We start from the raw sequence: 17,243 nt of genomic DNA, 5'->3' as shown, positions 1-17,243 counted from the left end.
GTCTGATTTAAGAGTTACCACATGCGCAGCAGATTGACCATCTGTGTGTCCTTTGTGCAGTGCAATGCAGGTATGGTGCACAAGCCTGTTTCAATTTCTATTAAAAGGGGCTGGAATTCATACACGGTCATTTACCATTCCTCATCTGACAGAGGCTGCAGTCTCTAATTGATGATAGTAATGTGTTTTAATGAGCACAAGCTGATCATTACCTTTGTGTGACTATCTGCAGATCCGCTTTTGACTTGTTCAGCATGCGTTTAACTGGATGGTAGCGTATGAAGGCTCCAGTTGTATGTTAATGTTTAGATTATGAAGAGCAGCAACGCATAAGTCTAACTTCTTGAAAGTTAAGTAATTTGTAAAAGAGAGAAAGACTTCAAAACTCTAACAACCCTGAAGAGAAATCAGAAGATTCACCAAAAGGCAGATGTGTGTGTTTGTGATGATGCAGCTGATTTTGAGTTTTTCTATGCAAGCATTATACAACTTTTTGAGCAGTAGTTTAAAGCAGCATAATCATGCCACTATGTATGGATGCAGTATTTAATCAATTTACAGATGCTTACTGTACTATAGCCTACTGCTTCAGGGAATGAGAAAGAGCTATAATCACCTTCATACCCTTATGATTGTATGGGTAGGTAGACATTAAGAGTTACATTGACTTCTTTCTTAGCAAAACATACAGTTAAACAATTTTTGGTATAAAAACATTTTTTCAAATTCTTTGACTGGTTTCTGAATTTAGGTATTAGCTTTGATCTCTTATCCACTGATAAATACAAAAAATTCCCTTGAGTTCCATAAAATCCTTCGAATGTATCCTGGTGCTCCTGTCCTTCCCCTCCTCGCAACTTGTGAAGACGGTTGCCCATCAGTTTGAATGTTCACATTTTGTGATTTAAAAAAAAAAATATTTATTTACGCAGCATGTGTAATCTCAAAGGTTAAATTGCTATTGGATGAATTCTCAATCAATCATGAAAGGAGCAAGAAATTTTCCTGCTGAAGTGGTACATCTCTTAGAGGACTTGCGGACTCTCAGTGAAGGAATGTGTTCCAGTGTTAGATTGCTAGAGATGCAGGGGGAAAAATTGCTATGCTAACATACATGAAAGTGTATTAATAATAATTTACAGATAAATTAATATGGCCTGAGCTTAATCTCATTCTGGCAAAACCCATGTTGAAGGAAATGAGAATTTACTGGGTTAGGATCTAATTGAGTCTATCTGACTATTATTTTTTTTCATTCTTTCTTTTTTTCCCTTCTTCCCTGCACTGGAGAACTCATTTAAAGTAACAGCCTTAAGTATTTAACGGTACTGTACCTACTGTGTTAATTTGAGGGTTAGAGGCAAATCATTTTCTTCCTATCCTTGTAAGACTCAGTTGCCTGTATAAAGCATGGTCCTCTGGTGAAATGCTCTTGCATTTTCTGAACGTTGAGCCGAAGTTATTCCTCCTTAGAGATTGCTCCCTGCTTCTTGTGCATCCATTAAGCCTTGCTCTGTGATATATGTAATAGGCTAGATCTGACTCACTGCACTTCTTACTCTATTTCTAAAAAATCAGTATGTGTGAAGTCTCTGGGGTGCGTGGTTTCCCGTGGGTGCACAGACAGAGCAGCAGCACTTCGCTTGCTCTTTGCTACCTTGTGGGAGTGGAAAAGCTAGGAGTTCATGCTTAAGTTTATCAGTACCCAGCAGGGCATAAGAATCTCACTTAATGACAGAAAGTCTCAAACATCATCAGTGGCAGATTCAGTTTCTGGCTCTGTTGAATCACTGCTTGTGTGTAGCTGTGGGGGGAACCTGAGCTATACAGGCAGGATCAGTTTAATGGTACCACTGGAAAAAAAAGATGGTTTGTGAGCTCTGGTGCTTCCCCATATCATGACTACTTCTACAGCTTAGATACCCTTGCCGTGGCTGCAGGCTTCATCAAGAAAAATACATTAACTCTGTTCCATGCCTCCTACCCGCAGTCTGCTCTGAAAAGACTTCACTTAAATAGTAATTTAGCTTTCTTTTCAACATTATGCACGTCTGTATTATGCATTGAAAGTTTAAGTCTGTAAATTGTATGTAAGTATAGGATGAATGCTTTGAAAACTGAGGATGCTTTCTCCTGGGAGTCGCGTGAGTTAATGTCATAGCCTGGGAAAACTCAAGTCCCCGGGAGAGGAGGCTGAGGCAGGAGAAAGGCCAGAAACTGTCCTTGGTCTTTCCTCTGTCTTCTCCTCCCAGTTATGACGAATGGCGTAATTTTTTTTAATCACAACATAGTTCAAGTCCAAAACCAACAATCCCCACCATGTGCATCTTAGTTCTTTCTTCCCTGACTATTTTTAAAAATCAAGAACCCCTTGGGGCAGCAGCACTCTTCATATTTGTCTGTTTTATGGCAGAGCACGTGCTCGTTCTGATCAGTCTCCCCAACCAGAGAGCTGTGTCAGAAAGCAAATGCTGTCCCCAATAATAATATTTGCCTCAAAGGAGCTTGACCTGCTTTGTGATGGCTTTGGAAACAAAATGCAGGATTAAGCGTTATATCACGAACGAAGCAAGGAAAATAGTGTGGCGGTTTTCCTTAAATATTAACAGATCTTTAATACTGCTGAAATATTTGTTTTGCTGTGGGAGGTTAACTTTCCAGGAAGCTGGACGTTTTCTTGACTTGTTTATTTTGGATATTTCCACTAATTGATTGTAGTCTAATTATCAAAACATAAAGCCAGACCTCTGAAACGGACAGTAACTGCAGCTGGAAAGATTCATTGGGATTCTTCCACTGAGGGAGAAGACCTGAGTGGCATTTTTGTTTCTAGTACGTAGCTGGCAGTGGAGTCACTGAGTCGGTGAAGTGTCTGGTGTTTTGTACCACCCTTCAGTAACTCTTCTCATGATTTTCAGTTTATCAATGCATAACTTAATTGCATATTATAATGTAGGACAAATATCAACAGAGCAAGGCTGATTTGTGTAGAAAATTACGCATGGGAACACCTTGTTAATTTTCCTGTTTCATATTCTAACAAAATAGTCCATTTCAGATTACTTGTAAGCAATTTTCGGCTTGGAAAGGTGACTACCATAAAATATAAGTGCTGTATCTGGTTAAAATACACCTCCTTCCCACATCGTGGCTGATTTTCTTTTGTGTCTAAAAAGCAATTAGCACAGAAGAGGGAGGCTGGGGGAGGAGTGGATGTTGCTGAATGGGGTGGAACAGGTTACTTATTCTTCAGAATAGCCAGAAGGTAAACTCAAGTGCACTTGAAAAACCACGCTGGTAAAATACCCCATGTGTAGTTCAGGCTTTTAAATACAATGTTTACTATTGACTTTTATATTGGGTTAGAGAATGAATCAACTCCCGAGAATGCACTGGAAAAATACTCCGTGGAGGATGTTAAAAAGTGGCAGCGTAGGCAGTGGTGCTTTGCACTTCGCACAGTCACTTAAATACAAGTGTGTGTGCCTGGTGTTTTCTATATAGTATATACGTATAGGCTGTACTATGTACACATATATATAAAAAAATTCTATATACATATAGAATATACACATAATCAGATATATACATATAGGCATATTTTTGCATACATATGTTTATATATGCACGTGTATATATGCATATATATGTGTGTGTATACATGCATATACCCAGGTGCATATATATGTATATGCATCTCCTGCCTTCCAAGATACTTCCTGCATCACCAGTTTGAGAATCTCTGTACTAGTCCTTGTTATGCATACACATACATATACACACATATACATACATATGTCTGTGCACATATGTATATATGCACACACATATATGCTCACGTATATATGTATGTATGCACACATACATAGGTACATATGCACACAGGATGTGGCCCAGGAAGACTGACTCCGGGGTTTTCCCCTCCCATCCACCCACAGATACTCTCTCGCCACTGGTACTCATATGAAGAGAGTGATGTTTAATGTGATCTAGTGAGGAGGAGGCGACAGGAGTCAGGGAGGGAGAACAAGAATCTTATAGGCAACTGAGTGACATAATCCCCTGCTGGCAGGTGAAGTGCAGGATTTGGGAAGTCAGGCTGGAATGGGCCAACATAACTCTGAGAGAATTTGGTACTTAAAGTGCTTTTTGTTAAGCAGGAGAGAACAAGGGACTGAAGGGGGTGATGGTACGATTTATTACTAGACCTGTCAGGACTGAATTTTGGGATAGGTTGGGAATGAGGTTCTGTTGTGATATATATTGCAGGAGGAGAAGAAGCAGGAGAAGCGTTACAAAAAAACCCCCCAACAACTATAAAAAACCCTAACGTAGAGGAAGGAGAATTAACAGTTCTTAAGAAATGTGGCACAAAAGTCTGAAACCACAGGCTATGCATGAAGAAGTTACTGGCCAAAGTTTTAGCTGTAATGCGATTAAAAAAAACCCAAAACAACTTATTCAGGTATTTATGAAAAGAGGAAAATAAGGTAAAACAAGTTGTGGTGGCAAGGGCAGGGTACTGCAACCTTTGCTGCCTTGAGGGATCAAAAGCAGGATGTAAACACGGAAACTAAAACCACTTTATCTTGGTACAGAAAGTACAATTTGTGTCTCCCCTGGCCTTGGATAGAAAGACAAGCTGTAGGATGCCTAACTACAGTTGTTCTAGCCACAGGGAGTGGGAACAAGCCTGGGACATCCTGTGAAATAATGAATAATTTTCATTATGAATGCACACCTTGTGGATCCATGGAGTTCCAAAATGGTGTTGGGTGGTAAGTCCAGAGTAAAGGAGGAAGGTGAGTAAGATTTTGATCTGCCCAAGTTGGCATAGCTGACTAAGATTATTTTAGCTGAATCCTGGCATATTAGTATTAAAATACTGTGTCAACCAGTGTTGTCTCCTAGAATAGCAGAAAACACTTCGGATATAAGCCAATCGCTGCGTTTCCCTGTAAATTATTATCTGCAGTCGTGACTACCTAATGCGCAAAAATGTAATATGCTGCGCCAGGGTAGTACAATGGAGGCATTGTGGTAATGTGATAATTTCTCTTCCTGAGAAAGCATAATTTAGATCACCGAAATCAGTAGGTCTGAAGGACATAGTTAAAATAAATCATGTGTTGCTGTCCTGAATACTGCTGACTAGACCTTAAATACGTTCCTAGGTAATGTAGTTGGAACCGAAGCACATTCCTCCATCATATTTGGGACACGGAAGTACTCAGTGGCCAAAACTCCTCTAAGTGTTACGGCTGAACAACACATTGCAAACTACTGGAGGTATGCATGAAGATACCGCATTTTGATAATTGCAGCTTTCTGCCTAGAATTGAATTATTTGTATAATATATCACACAACCTACTAGCATGTTGAACGAGTAGAGACGTCTCTGGAGACCTACACATGGGAATACTTATTTGGAGAATTAGGAGACAAGCCCAAAGGACTAAGCCTGCTGTAAAGAGATCAGACTGCCGCACCGAGAAAATCAAAGTCCACGTGCATGATCTAAACCATGTTTGACACTGCCAGGCTTCGGTTTCACCAGGAGACTCACTATGGTATTTGGTTATGTTTTTAAAACCCGCAAGTGTAAATTAGAACGAGCTAATTTTATAATTATTCCCAACAGACAGGCAAGTAATTTAGTCTCAAACATGTTTATTTTATAAAGACACAATCATTCAAAAAAAGAAGTGCTGAGAAACCACAAGTGGTTTGAGCAATAGAGGCTTAGAGCTTTTGCAAACAGGCACGTGTTTAAAATGTGGTAGCATTTGTTTAAAAGCCATTGAGTGTTCTGTCTCTTTCTTTGCAGCTTTATGACTGTCCTTAAGATTAATACCGAGGGTCGGGGGGGTTGTTTTGGTGGTGGTGGTGTTAGTCATTAATTTAGTTTAAATTCCATGCAAAAAACCTCAGTTGTTCAGACTTGAGGAATGAAGAACAAAATCATGCTTGCTTAAGATGCTGCTGGAGGAGAGACTGATCCTGAGACTGAACAGAGACAGGGATTTTTTTTATATATATATATTTTTTTATTTAATCCTGAGACTTGATGGATTGTTCATTCTGAAGAGACAGTGATACTGCTTTACTGTTTTCCTGTCTCAATAGCTCGAGGAAGAGACTGCTGATAGGATACAAATCTGCCGTGTAGAAAGGGCACCGTGTACAAATACGCTAAAATCAAGATTGTAATATTAGCCTGTGTAGAAGTCCATAAAAAGGTGGTTAGAAATGGTGAGGTTCTCAGCAGTTAATGAGCAAGTTCGCATATGTCATGACTCTCATCAGTTCTCTGATAGTTATTTTGGCATGACCTGAAAGGAGACAAATATTTGACGATGTCAGAAGCTAAGCGCCCTACAGCTTTTGGGTCTTATACAATGCATGATACGATGTTACAATTTTTTGAAAAATAGTGCTAGTAATAGCAATACAATTTACAGGTGGCAAAGAGCTCTCAAAAACATTGCGTTTTCTGAGAGCGAGAAGCTTTATTGGTGAGTTAGTCTTTATTACTTTTACTAGGAAAGATTAAACAAACAACTTCAGCATGGGCGTAATGTGCTGACAAAGGTGAGTTTGTAGCCTACTTTGCTTCTTTAAGGTGTTGTTTAAATAAATCTGTATTTGCCTTTTTGTAAGCAATACTTCGTTTTTGAGACAAGTATCAACTTTGCGGGGGGTGGTGGTGGAGGGAAACTCATGGTTGTTTTTGTGTGGTGGTATATACAGGTTGTTCTGTTTATAATGTCTGTATTTACGTTTATTTCATATAGTGCAGATACAAAAAGTTTACAAAAAGCTTTATAACATTTTAAAATACAGCTAGGTAGCAAACAGACTTTTTACATTTCCAGTGGAAGTTTTTAGGATCAAATAACTAATCCTAAATCAGGCAAAGTATCACGTTTTAGGTTCCAGTGCCTGCCTTCTGGAATACGTTATTTAGCTACATCTAAAGCCTAATGCTGATGGAGTTATTATATAAATCTCTATTTCTAGATTTTTCAAAAAGTCTACAAAAATCAAGCACCAACCTTCAATAAAGGTAATGGGATTTAGGACTGTAACTTCATACAAGTTTTTAAAATTTCAATCCCTGCTCAAAGTAGGATAGTATGGTTGGGAAGTCAAGATTACATGAATTACAAAAAATTATAAAAAATGCTTCTTTTATATGCCAGACCTTTCTGGCAATTTCCATAAAATTTCTAGTATGAATTACACATGAGTATTTTGTGAATGAATCAATTGCTTTCTAAGTAAGAATATATATTTTAGTCTTTCAGTCTGGAGAACTCACACTGATTTAAGGAGTTTTTGGGCTTTATGGAATATCTTAAAATGTATTTAGAACTTTTCACTAAATTCTAGATAAATTTTAACATCCTATGGTCACTGGTTTTGTAAAATATTCCAGATTTGTAGCTTCAGTGAAAAAAATAGATTTTTAACTCGAGTGAAGAAATATAGCCCCGATGAGAACAGATTTTAGTGGCTTGAGTAAAGGAATTATTATGAGTGTTCAAGTCAGACTCCTGCATGACTTTACTTTGTACTGATCTTCTTCAGTGTTTTAATTCTGATTGTCAAGTTTTCATCACAGTCTAAAACTGTAATTGCAAGCCTCTCTCTTTGGTCAAATGTACAAGTCTTTGCTCTCTGCTCTAATAGGTTTGCCTTCATATTTACATTTCCCATTAGAAAATGTGTATTTTAAATAACTGAGTGCAGGTTTCAAGATTGCCTCCCAAGTTGGAGAACTTTGTGCAGCAAGGGGTTGCGTGTGGAATGTCCTCATCCACATCTCACCAAGGTCAGCAGAAAGGCACCCATTGATGGCAGCGGGTGGTTGAGCACCATTGGTACCTTTCTTCTCTAATACATTACTGTCCATTTTTTCTGTTAGTTTACGTGCTTGTATGCTAGAAACATATTTGGACAGTTTCCGTTATTAAATACTTCCGCCTTTCAGTTTTTGCAGCAATGCGCACGATGTGTAGCTCTGCTGGGAAGGTTTTAATGTAGATGCATGGTTTCACCACTTTCATCTAACAAAGAATTTTCTTAATGATCAGATATCAAAGTCCTCAAATGTCTTAAACTTCAAATTGGTATTTTATTTTAAATAGTTACCAAAATTGAGTAGTTATATACTTGCTTCCTGTAAGATTTAATGCTGAAATATTTTATTTATGTATTTAATTTTCTGTACATTATCTGCAGCATCTGTTTTCCTATTTCATTTTGATTTCTTTTTTTTTTTTTATGCCTCTAAGAAACCTTGTAGTTTTTAAGGTTAGATATTGGGCTTCCCTTTTGGGAATATCAGCTTAGATAAATGGGAATGAATGTTCAATATAGTCTTTGTAGCCCTTTGTTATGAAAAGCAGATGTAATAAGCAATTCATACTTTCTTTTTTTTTACTTTAATGGCTTTCCAGCTGCATTTGGCTAGTTATGTTTGTTATAAATTTCATTATTCACAAGAAGGAAAAACTAAATGCAATGAATATTGCAAAGCAGCAACAACAGAAAGTGTCACTTACTTTGTCAAAGCTGAAAGAAACTGGTTTTAGTGTCAAGATTTCTGCAGTGATGCAAACTTTTTCAAAATAAAGTATACCTATCTAAAACACCAACAAACATGTGAAACCTATGAATACTGTTATTCCGCATGTATCTCTAGTGTTTATAGACATATGAAGCATTGCACTAAAGGCTGGTGCTACAAAGGAGAAGGAAGGACCTTAACAAATGTGGTCCCACGTGGAGAGAGCCTCAGGGTGGTAAGCAGAGATTTCTCACTTCCTTTTTGTTTCGTATAGCTGTGAAGTGTGGGAATTCCGCTTCCCTTTTTTTGCATGCCAGCCTTCTGTGCTTTTAAAACGTTTCCATAAATGTAAATGTTGTCAGTGAGGCTTTGCGTATAAAGACCACTAGAGAACATCTTTTATGAGGGTCACAATATTGACTGGGAGAGAATAAATTTGTTAATGGCTAAATGCAAAACAAGTAATTAGGTAGTCCTAGAATTTCTAGCTCTGGGAATATGTATATATAAGTGTGCACACACCCTGTGGGAATTTTTGACAGAGTAAAATAAACCCCTAAACAATAACAGGTGGCAGATACGAAGATTTGGGAAGTTTTTTCCATAACACCATGAATTATAAAATTACATTTGGATTTTAAGTGCTTATATGCTGCAAATAACGTTTCAAAAAAAACCCCTCTGAAATCCATAACATTTTTTAAAGTTGGGTTTTTTTTTCCCGTTTTCATTTAGTAGTATTTATAGGTATCACATTAATATAAAGTTCAGCAGTGCAAAATAAATTCTCTCAGTAAAGCCTCTCCATCTGAACGTATACTCAAAGAACTTTCAACTCAGTTTTCCTCCATTAGCCTGCATGTAGTTAAAAGCTACAATTAAAATGTCATCTGAGATAGGTGAGCAATGAATTTCTTTGAGACTATCAGATCTGAGTCCAAAAGATTTAAAAAAAAAAAAAAAAAAAAAAAAAAAAAAAAAAAAAAAGAAAAAAGGATCCTAGAGTACTTCAAACATGATGCATGCTCCTGTTTGGCTGCCAAAGTTACCCTTGAAGACCTTATTTAAAATGATAGAGATTTACAGCACTTGTGTGCATAGTCGACGAAGGGAAATGAAAATGTAATTGCACGCACTCATCAAAAGCTCCAGCTTTCAGTTAGCTTCAGTTAAAAAGCACAGTTTATTATGAAGTGACATGGTAAATTGGTAGGATTTTGTCGAGTCTTAAACTGGAGCTGAATGAGCTACAGGTACGAGATTAAAGGCCCCATCCATACACCACTGAAGTAAATTGGAAGTTTGCCATCACATCTAAGACTTTCAAATTTGCCAAAAGATTTTGATGGTGCGTGATAAGATTTTTTTTTTTTTTTTTTACATTTCAGTAATTATTAGAAACTTTATTCATTTGCATATGTTTAAATAAGAATAAATTGATATTGCAGCTGAAGATCTCATCGTAACAAATTGTGGAAGTCATTGTGTTGATCCCAGATATTGGTGAGTGAGCCCCGGCTGTTGTGAGGAGTCGAGCAGTGCCGGTTACCCTGTGGGGCTGTGATCATCAATATTTGTCAGTACATCTGTGCGCTTGCAGCATGGCCAAGCCATGTGAATTTGAACCAGGTCAGATGTGAGAACTTGCTCGCATTTTTGTCAGCTTGGCAGCAGCACACAATGAGGTATTTATAGCTGCCTCCTACCAGCTGCAGGAAGGATGATACCTGATCTGGCACAAAATCTACCAAGATAAAATTACTTTCAAAAAAAATTTTTAAAATTTATTTGTATCAGCAGAATGGCTTGGTACCAGTTCAGCTTTTTTTTTTTTTGTCACGAGCTTTTGCTGCTTTTATAGATACTGAACACCCAGAAGCTGCAGTTCCCATCTCAGTGAACCACAGCGTACAATTATTATTACTACATACTAAATAGTAATATATAAATAATTTTATATTATTAAATATATAAGCTGTATTGAAGTAAATTGGGCTGTTATCTGAAAGCCAGTTGTTGTCAGGGTTTAATTTGGGGTGATTTTTTTTTTCTCTTGCTGCAAAGAGGATTTTCCACAACAGGCTGCTTTCTCTTCTCCCTTTCCCAACCTTTCTTCCCACACAAAACTTGTGCTCTTCCTTGCCATGATGTAACTATTTTTCATAAACAGGAGTCATACTATAAGATAGAATTATACTATTTTTTAAAATGGGAATTTATCAGAGGTCTATGTCATGATTTTATCAGCATAAGTTGGTGTCATGGTGAACTGGAACCTGGACACAGAGACATGTAGCTGAGGGTGGTGAATGACAGAAATATCATAAAAATTGTTATTGGACAGGGAGTACTGGCCTTATTGGATTAAATGTGTGTGGAATCGCACCCTTACAGCAGACAATGGTGCGGTAATATTTCACATGAGGAAATCTTATCAACAAAAGGTTAAAAGTTATGGCCTTTGTTTTAATTTCATTTTAGACATTTGTTAGTATTTTCAAATTTCGGTCAGCTTGTCAGCTTTTAGTATTCATGGGGTTGGTAAAAGTTTGTTGAAGAGGAATGCAGGAGGATGAAAATAAATAGCTCAATCCTAAGAAAAGAGGTGATCACCTAGGAAGTGTGTTGGAAAAAGGTAATTCACGGAGGGGGGAAAAAAGAGAAAATTATGAGAGGAGAAAACAGTAGTCATGTTTCAGTGGCAAGTGCGTATGCACACATGCTGTTCTTCCATGTATAATCACATTACAGTCTAGGATAAGTGAATAGAAAAGCCTATGCAGATTTCAGTAAGTGATCCCCGCAACATGAGATGCGGGAGGTGAAAAGCTCTAGTGAATGACAATAGGTTTTATCTGGGTTAGAGAAGAAATGGCACTTTCGCTTATCAATTTTATAACAAACTATGTGTATGTTTATGTCAATAAAAACACTGAAAATAAGCTCTCAAAGTTGACGTTTACATGCAGTTGCAGCAGTGTCAAGAGTTTGAGTACTGTCTTGTTTTGCCTCCGAACTTGCAGCTCTGACTCAGGTAACAATCATCATTTATATGTACAAATTTGGCAGCACCAAATAATCACTGGTACCAATTTTCATCAAAGAAAATGACAAGCTTGTGGATTTAAACCAATGTATAGAGCATATCTGTCTACTTTGGACCATTTCATTTATGCAGTAATTACCCGTGAAGGGTTTTGCACAACTGCTTTTTACAGTTTTACTGACTGTTGTCCATGACCAGGAGTCAGATTACTGGAGAGGTTTTTGCAAGTTCTATTGACAGTATGGCCACAAGTAGGCAACATCAGTGCTCAGGCAGGAGAATGTGATGGATAAGATAAACCCTATATAAACTAACAAGCATATCCCTTGGCTGTATGAAAGAAGATGATGGCGGTAAGGTCACGTTAAAGTCCTGAATTGTTTAGGAAAGCCTATGTCTTCCAGCTGGGAAACATCACACAGACAGTTCAGAATACACCAAAGTTTTGGTTTAACAGAAACACGGAAAGTCAACTTAGGTAATTTTATCTGCTGTGTTCCCTTGCGCCAGTGCTTTGGAAAGGAGAGTAAGATCTGTCATTTGTCATTGTTGCCTCTTGTGAGCTATTAATTTATTATGCTCTTTTATGTCTGTATGCATTTTTGTAAATAGTGCTTAGATTAAAGTTAAGTGTATGTATTTGTAAAAACAGATGGGTTGTACTTTTGGGGAAAGTCAGGGTTTTTGCCTCTGTGTAGGGCTGGTACCGTTCATACCCATGTAAAACATATACCCCTCTCTGCAGTCTGTGAAAGGTTTGGTAAATTTAGAAGCAAGACTAATGGTCAGTGAAAAGAGCAAGTTGCAGAAACTCAGATTCCAGTTTTTCCTCACTTTTGTTAACAAAAGAACAGTCCGTGTGTGCTGGATATCTTTAGTAACCTGGTAGAACTTCAGATACCCACCTCTGTACTCGCAAAGGGCTCTTGGGCATGCTGAAGTGCTGTTCAGTCCTGGGTCTGTGTGTATGCACTCATGGAGTGGTGGGGAGAGAGCTGTGTAAGAACTCCTGAAGGATCTTTCAAGGTAATGTGTAAATTTAGCCTTGTTGTTTTATTAAATAATCTTTCAGCTTTTGATCCCGCTACAGCGGTGGTTTGTTTTGAGGTAAATAGGAACCTTGGAAACATGATGTGATGCTGTGTAATCGGGTTCTCCAGAAGTCGTGAATGAAGCTGTGTCCTCGGTGTAGGAAACTGAGCAGGGATGCACGAACAGGCACTACTTGAGGAGAAGGTGAACTCAACATTTTGAAAGGAGATTAGGCATAAGCTACATAGCTGTAAAAGTCTCAGGCAAGTCTGACTTGTCTTTAGATGAATCAAATGCATTGTGTGGCTGCTACGGTTTGATGAGGAGTATTGTCTGACTTCACTGTGCCATAGGCAGTTGTTTGACTATTTTTAAAGTCTTGCATTCAGTAAAAAATGAATTTTAAGGAAAAAAAATCGTGAGGAAATCTCACTGTAAATTCTGGTATTTAGTGGCTCCAGGCAAGCAAGGTGATGACTGTAAAATTAGGATGCATATTTAGGTTAGTGTTTTGGCAAGGTAAAGGGTAGGTTAACAAGGCAAAGATAGTAATTAGATAAACTTCTGGTTTAATTTCTCTTTTAGTTTCAAATTAGGTTTTGCCTTTGGGTATAGTCAGCTGCAGCATGATTTTATGCTTTATTGTGTTGAAAGGGGGTATTGTAATTTGGACACAGGCTTTGGCTTGAACAGCATTTTGGCAAGGGAAAGGTTCTCTGTGAAGGATGGATCCCAAAAGGAGGGACTCCAGGAGGAGTTAGACCTGCAGAAAATCTCAACTCTTACTACAACATGACCTTTTGCGTGCTGTGTCTTGATTCTTGAACCGTACCCTCGAACTGCAGCTCTTCTTTGGAGAGTATCTCATGCCCTCTAAACGTTATCTTGTCAATCTTTTGCCTGACAAAGAGGGATGATGGAGATGTCACAGCTTAGCAGTGTCCCAGTTATTTCTGGGGCAGTTCCTTAAGCAGAAGGCAGAAGTTGCTGATAAAGAAGGTAAAGCTTTGGGAATGTGTGCCTAGAGCTGAAAGGAGGATTGAAGCACAGGGAAAGGTGCTTTGGCACTGCTGGAAGGTGTCGTACCCTGAGTCAAGCTATCTACTAGTGTAACACTGGGGGTTCCCTTCTACGAAAGATGAGATAATAATCAGTTACCAGAGGTTTTTCACCCTTTCTTATGTAAAACTAGGCCTCATTTGACGCCTAGTTGCGACAATGCTACTAAGCATGATGAGTCCCATTTACCCAGAGCTCTGCTCTCTTCTGAATGGGCTTTTTGATACCAAAAATGGATTATACCAGCGTTGCCAATGAGTGTGACCCACAGCACAGCATGAAGACAAATCCAGTATGTGTACTACGGAGATAACTGTTTTCCCATTCATACTCTCCCTGGTGTGACTATGAAATGCACTTTCCTGATGCCTTTCCCAGCAACCTCTTTGTCATTGTAGGTGCGTGAATGCTGGAAAAATGTGAGGTTTCTTTCTGTTTGCATTGTTCATGAACAGGCGGCTCGGTCGTTGTACCCGCTGCTGTTGGTTTTGCTGTTCTTCTCGGGGGCCTCACGGAGAGTTTTCCCAGCCTAGAGCTACCCTTGTGCTCTGCTGTCTGAGGGTAGTGCTGTGAAACTGAAGAAACCTGAGAAGGAGAGACAGCCTTCCTGCAAGTAACAGATGGTTACTGTTTTAAATACAGGCAAAAAAAAAAAAAAAATGTATTCCTACCTAACATGCAGTGGTGGAAGAGAAGGGAGGGTTTTCTTGGGGGGTGGGGGTGGGAGGGGTGTCTGAAGGGAAAAGAGGTGGAAAGAGGGAGGTGAGGGACGAAAAAGAGAAAAATTGATTGGAGCTTTTTCATATCCTACTTAATCACAGTCATATGTCAGGCTGTTTGAGAGGAGGAGGGAGGGGATGGCTTGTTGAAATCTGTAGCGTGCTGGAATTCTGTGAGTGAGTTGTGTGGTGTGGTGAGTCCTGTGGCTTGCTGCTGCCCGATGAATAGAGCCTTTCCAGAGCTGCCAAGCCCGAAGCAAATGCGGTCAGGGATTTATTACGAAATGTACCAAACCTTGGCATGGGGCTAATTGCATATAACAAGGAGCGTGCTGGAAACTCAGACCCGAAAGGTGACAAATGCAGAAAGTATTCTATATCTGATGCTGGTGAAAGAGGTTTTGTGTAAGGGAATGTCTGTATGTCTGTGCTTTTTGCTAATGGGCTCCCAAACATAGTATGCATGTTTACTTGTTATTAACTTGGTTAAGATAGATTTCTTGTGTTGGTTATTTATTTCACAGCCAACAAAGATAGAGTATTTGCTATATGTCTGTAATAGCTGAAGTTCTTAAAGCAAGTGTGTGGGTTCAAGTCCTCAAAGTATCTGATGCACACAACCAAAGAGATGGTAGAATAGAAAGTTATGAGGCTGGACATTAACAAAATACTGAAGTTGAGAGTTTGAAACTTGAATATAAAGGTTCCAGAGACAGCAAAAATGAAATGTTGGCCTTGGAGAAAATAGTCTGTTCAATATCCTCCGTGGCTGAGCGACAAATTTGTGTAGCGAGACTGGTGTTTCTTCAAGTTTTATATTTACTGGACTTGCTGTACCCGCATTCCTGAATGCCTAATGTTCATTATTGTATTACACAGCATAGACCTGTACCACAGTGACATTTAATCCAGTGGAAACCTTCTTGCTTCCTTCCTGCTCTTTACAATATTCACAGCTGCATTTTATATCTTGTATTGGTGTTTGACATCAGCCATAGTTAAACTTGATGTCTGTGGCCGTGTGGCCATGCCGAGATAAAGGATATTGCTTGTACCTTTGAAAACCATCCGACTGTCCAAATGGGTACTGTCAAAAATTGGAGGTACTTCAGGGAGGGGTACCAAAAGAAAAACTGGAAAAAAAACAACCAACCAATAACAAAAGACAGGATGGGTATAGAACTTAATTGACTTAGATGTTAACTAACATACAAACTAGGCAATAGCAAAATGTGTTGCAAGAAATAAAAGGAAATGCTGCAAACATTTATGCAAATATTCTTTCTTGTCAATTTGGCAGCATCAACTTTTTCTTTTTGAAGGAAAACAGCTTTTGAGTTAATGTTTCGGCCAGAAAACAAACATAAATCCATACTAAGAGATTTCTGTTGTTTTTCTTCATAAGACGTTTGGTCCTTGACATTTCTAAAACTCATTCTCATCTAAATTATAAGGTCTGAAAAACATACTAGTTCATTTAATGCTCTTCCTGGTGGTGCAAGATTTGCCGTACAGTGGAATATTAGGGAGAGACAGACATTCAAGTAAAAGCTTCCTGCATAGAACTGCCTTCATCTCAGTTTAGTTGTGCCTAGCAGCTTGCATCAGCTTGAGACAGTAATGGCTTGTGTGGTGTTGGTTTGTGGAACTGCTCTGGACATGGCAAGTCTGTGGCAGGTGAGTCCTGTCAGGTTTGTCTTAGCTCCTTTCTATCCACAATAGTCTTTATTGTATTATGTTCCTGCCAGCGGCATGGGAAAGGAAGCAATGAGAACTCAGCAACATTCAAAAGAGTTTCTTAGTCTCGACAATCCTCCAAAGGCGTTAAAGCTCTTTATTTCATAAAAACAGTGAAAGACCTTTCCACTCTGAACCAAATCCTTCAATGTCAGCATTGATAGAGGATGCATTGTCCTGGTTGGTATGGGGAAAACAAGTGCTTGGTGAAAGCTGGCCTAATCCACGCAACAAACATTGTGATATTTAAAAATGGCCATGTTAACAGGGAATGTCTGGTACAGTATATGCAGAGTTATAGGAAAAGAAGAAACTGAAAGCAAAGGACCTTATAGCAGGTTTCCAGTACTTAAAGGGGGCCTACAGGAAAGATGGGCAGGGACTGTTTATCAGGGAGTCCAGTGATAGGACGAGGGGTAATGGTTTTAACCTGAAAGAGAGGAGGTTTAGGTTAGGTATTAGGAAGAAATCCTTTATTCTGAGGGTGGCGAGACACTGTAACACATTGTCCTGAGAAGTTGTGGATGCCCCATCCCTGGAAGTGTTCAAGGCGAGGCTGGATGAGGCTTTGAGCAGCCTGGTCTAGTGGGAGGTGTCCCTGCCCATGGCAGGGGGTTGGAACTAGATGATCTTTAAGGTCCCTTCCAACCCGAACCATTCTATGATTCTGTGATCTACATTACAAGCTAACAGTTGGAAACAGTTTTGGGGATCTTTTTTTTTTTTTTTTGGATTTTTCAGTTAGCTTTTGTTTTGTATTTCAGTTATTGATGGATGTACGCAGAGCCTCTGCGCAGAAAGTCATGATTTAAAAGAACAAAAATTTTCCAACATGCATGATCCAACTGGTATTTTCAGTCATAAAGAAATTTGCTTGTTAAAAGATATTTCTGAGTATAGCAATCTTTTTTAATTCTGCTTTTTCTGAGATCAACGTTTAATTAACACCCTCCCCCCCTTTTTTTTTCAAAAGACATCTTTAATGAAAAATTATTATAATAGAAAATCATCATGCAATTTTAATAATTCTCTGTCTCCATTTTCAGGAGTCCTGGATTGGGGAGGCTATTTAGTGTA

General features: G+C 38.7%; 1 protein-coding gene across 4 annotated transcripts in view; it reads left to right on the top strand.

Moving 5' to 3' along the window:
• BMPR1B (bone morphogenetic protein receptor type 1B) overlaps nt 1-17,243 on the top strand; it is a 256,987-nt gene that overhangs the window by 52,182 nt on the left and 187,562 nt on the right. The window contains exons 1-2 of one of the 4 annotated variants that reach the window (XM_063336743.1): nt 4,514-4,802; nt 5,175-5,289. The exons of the other annotated variants lie outside the window; for them this stretch is intronic. The gene's annotated coding sequence lies outside the window, so the exon portion shown is untranslated. Of the gene's footprint in view, nt 1-4,513; nt 4,803-5,174; nt 5,290-17,243 lie in introns of those variants that run through there. 4 annotated transcript variants of the gene reach the window in all.

This window comes from Chroicocephalus ridibundus, chromosome 5, assembly GCF_963924245.1.
Source record: "Chroicocephalus ridibundus chromosome 5, bChrRid1.1, whole genome shotgun sequence".
Taxonomy (NCBI): Eukaryota; Metazoa; Chordata; class Aves; order Charadriiformes; family Laridae; genus Chroicocephalus; species Chroicocephalus ridibundus.
The sequence above is the reverse complement of the archived record's forward strand: the minus strand, read 5'-3'. Positions and strand labels throughout refer to the sequence as shown.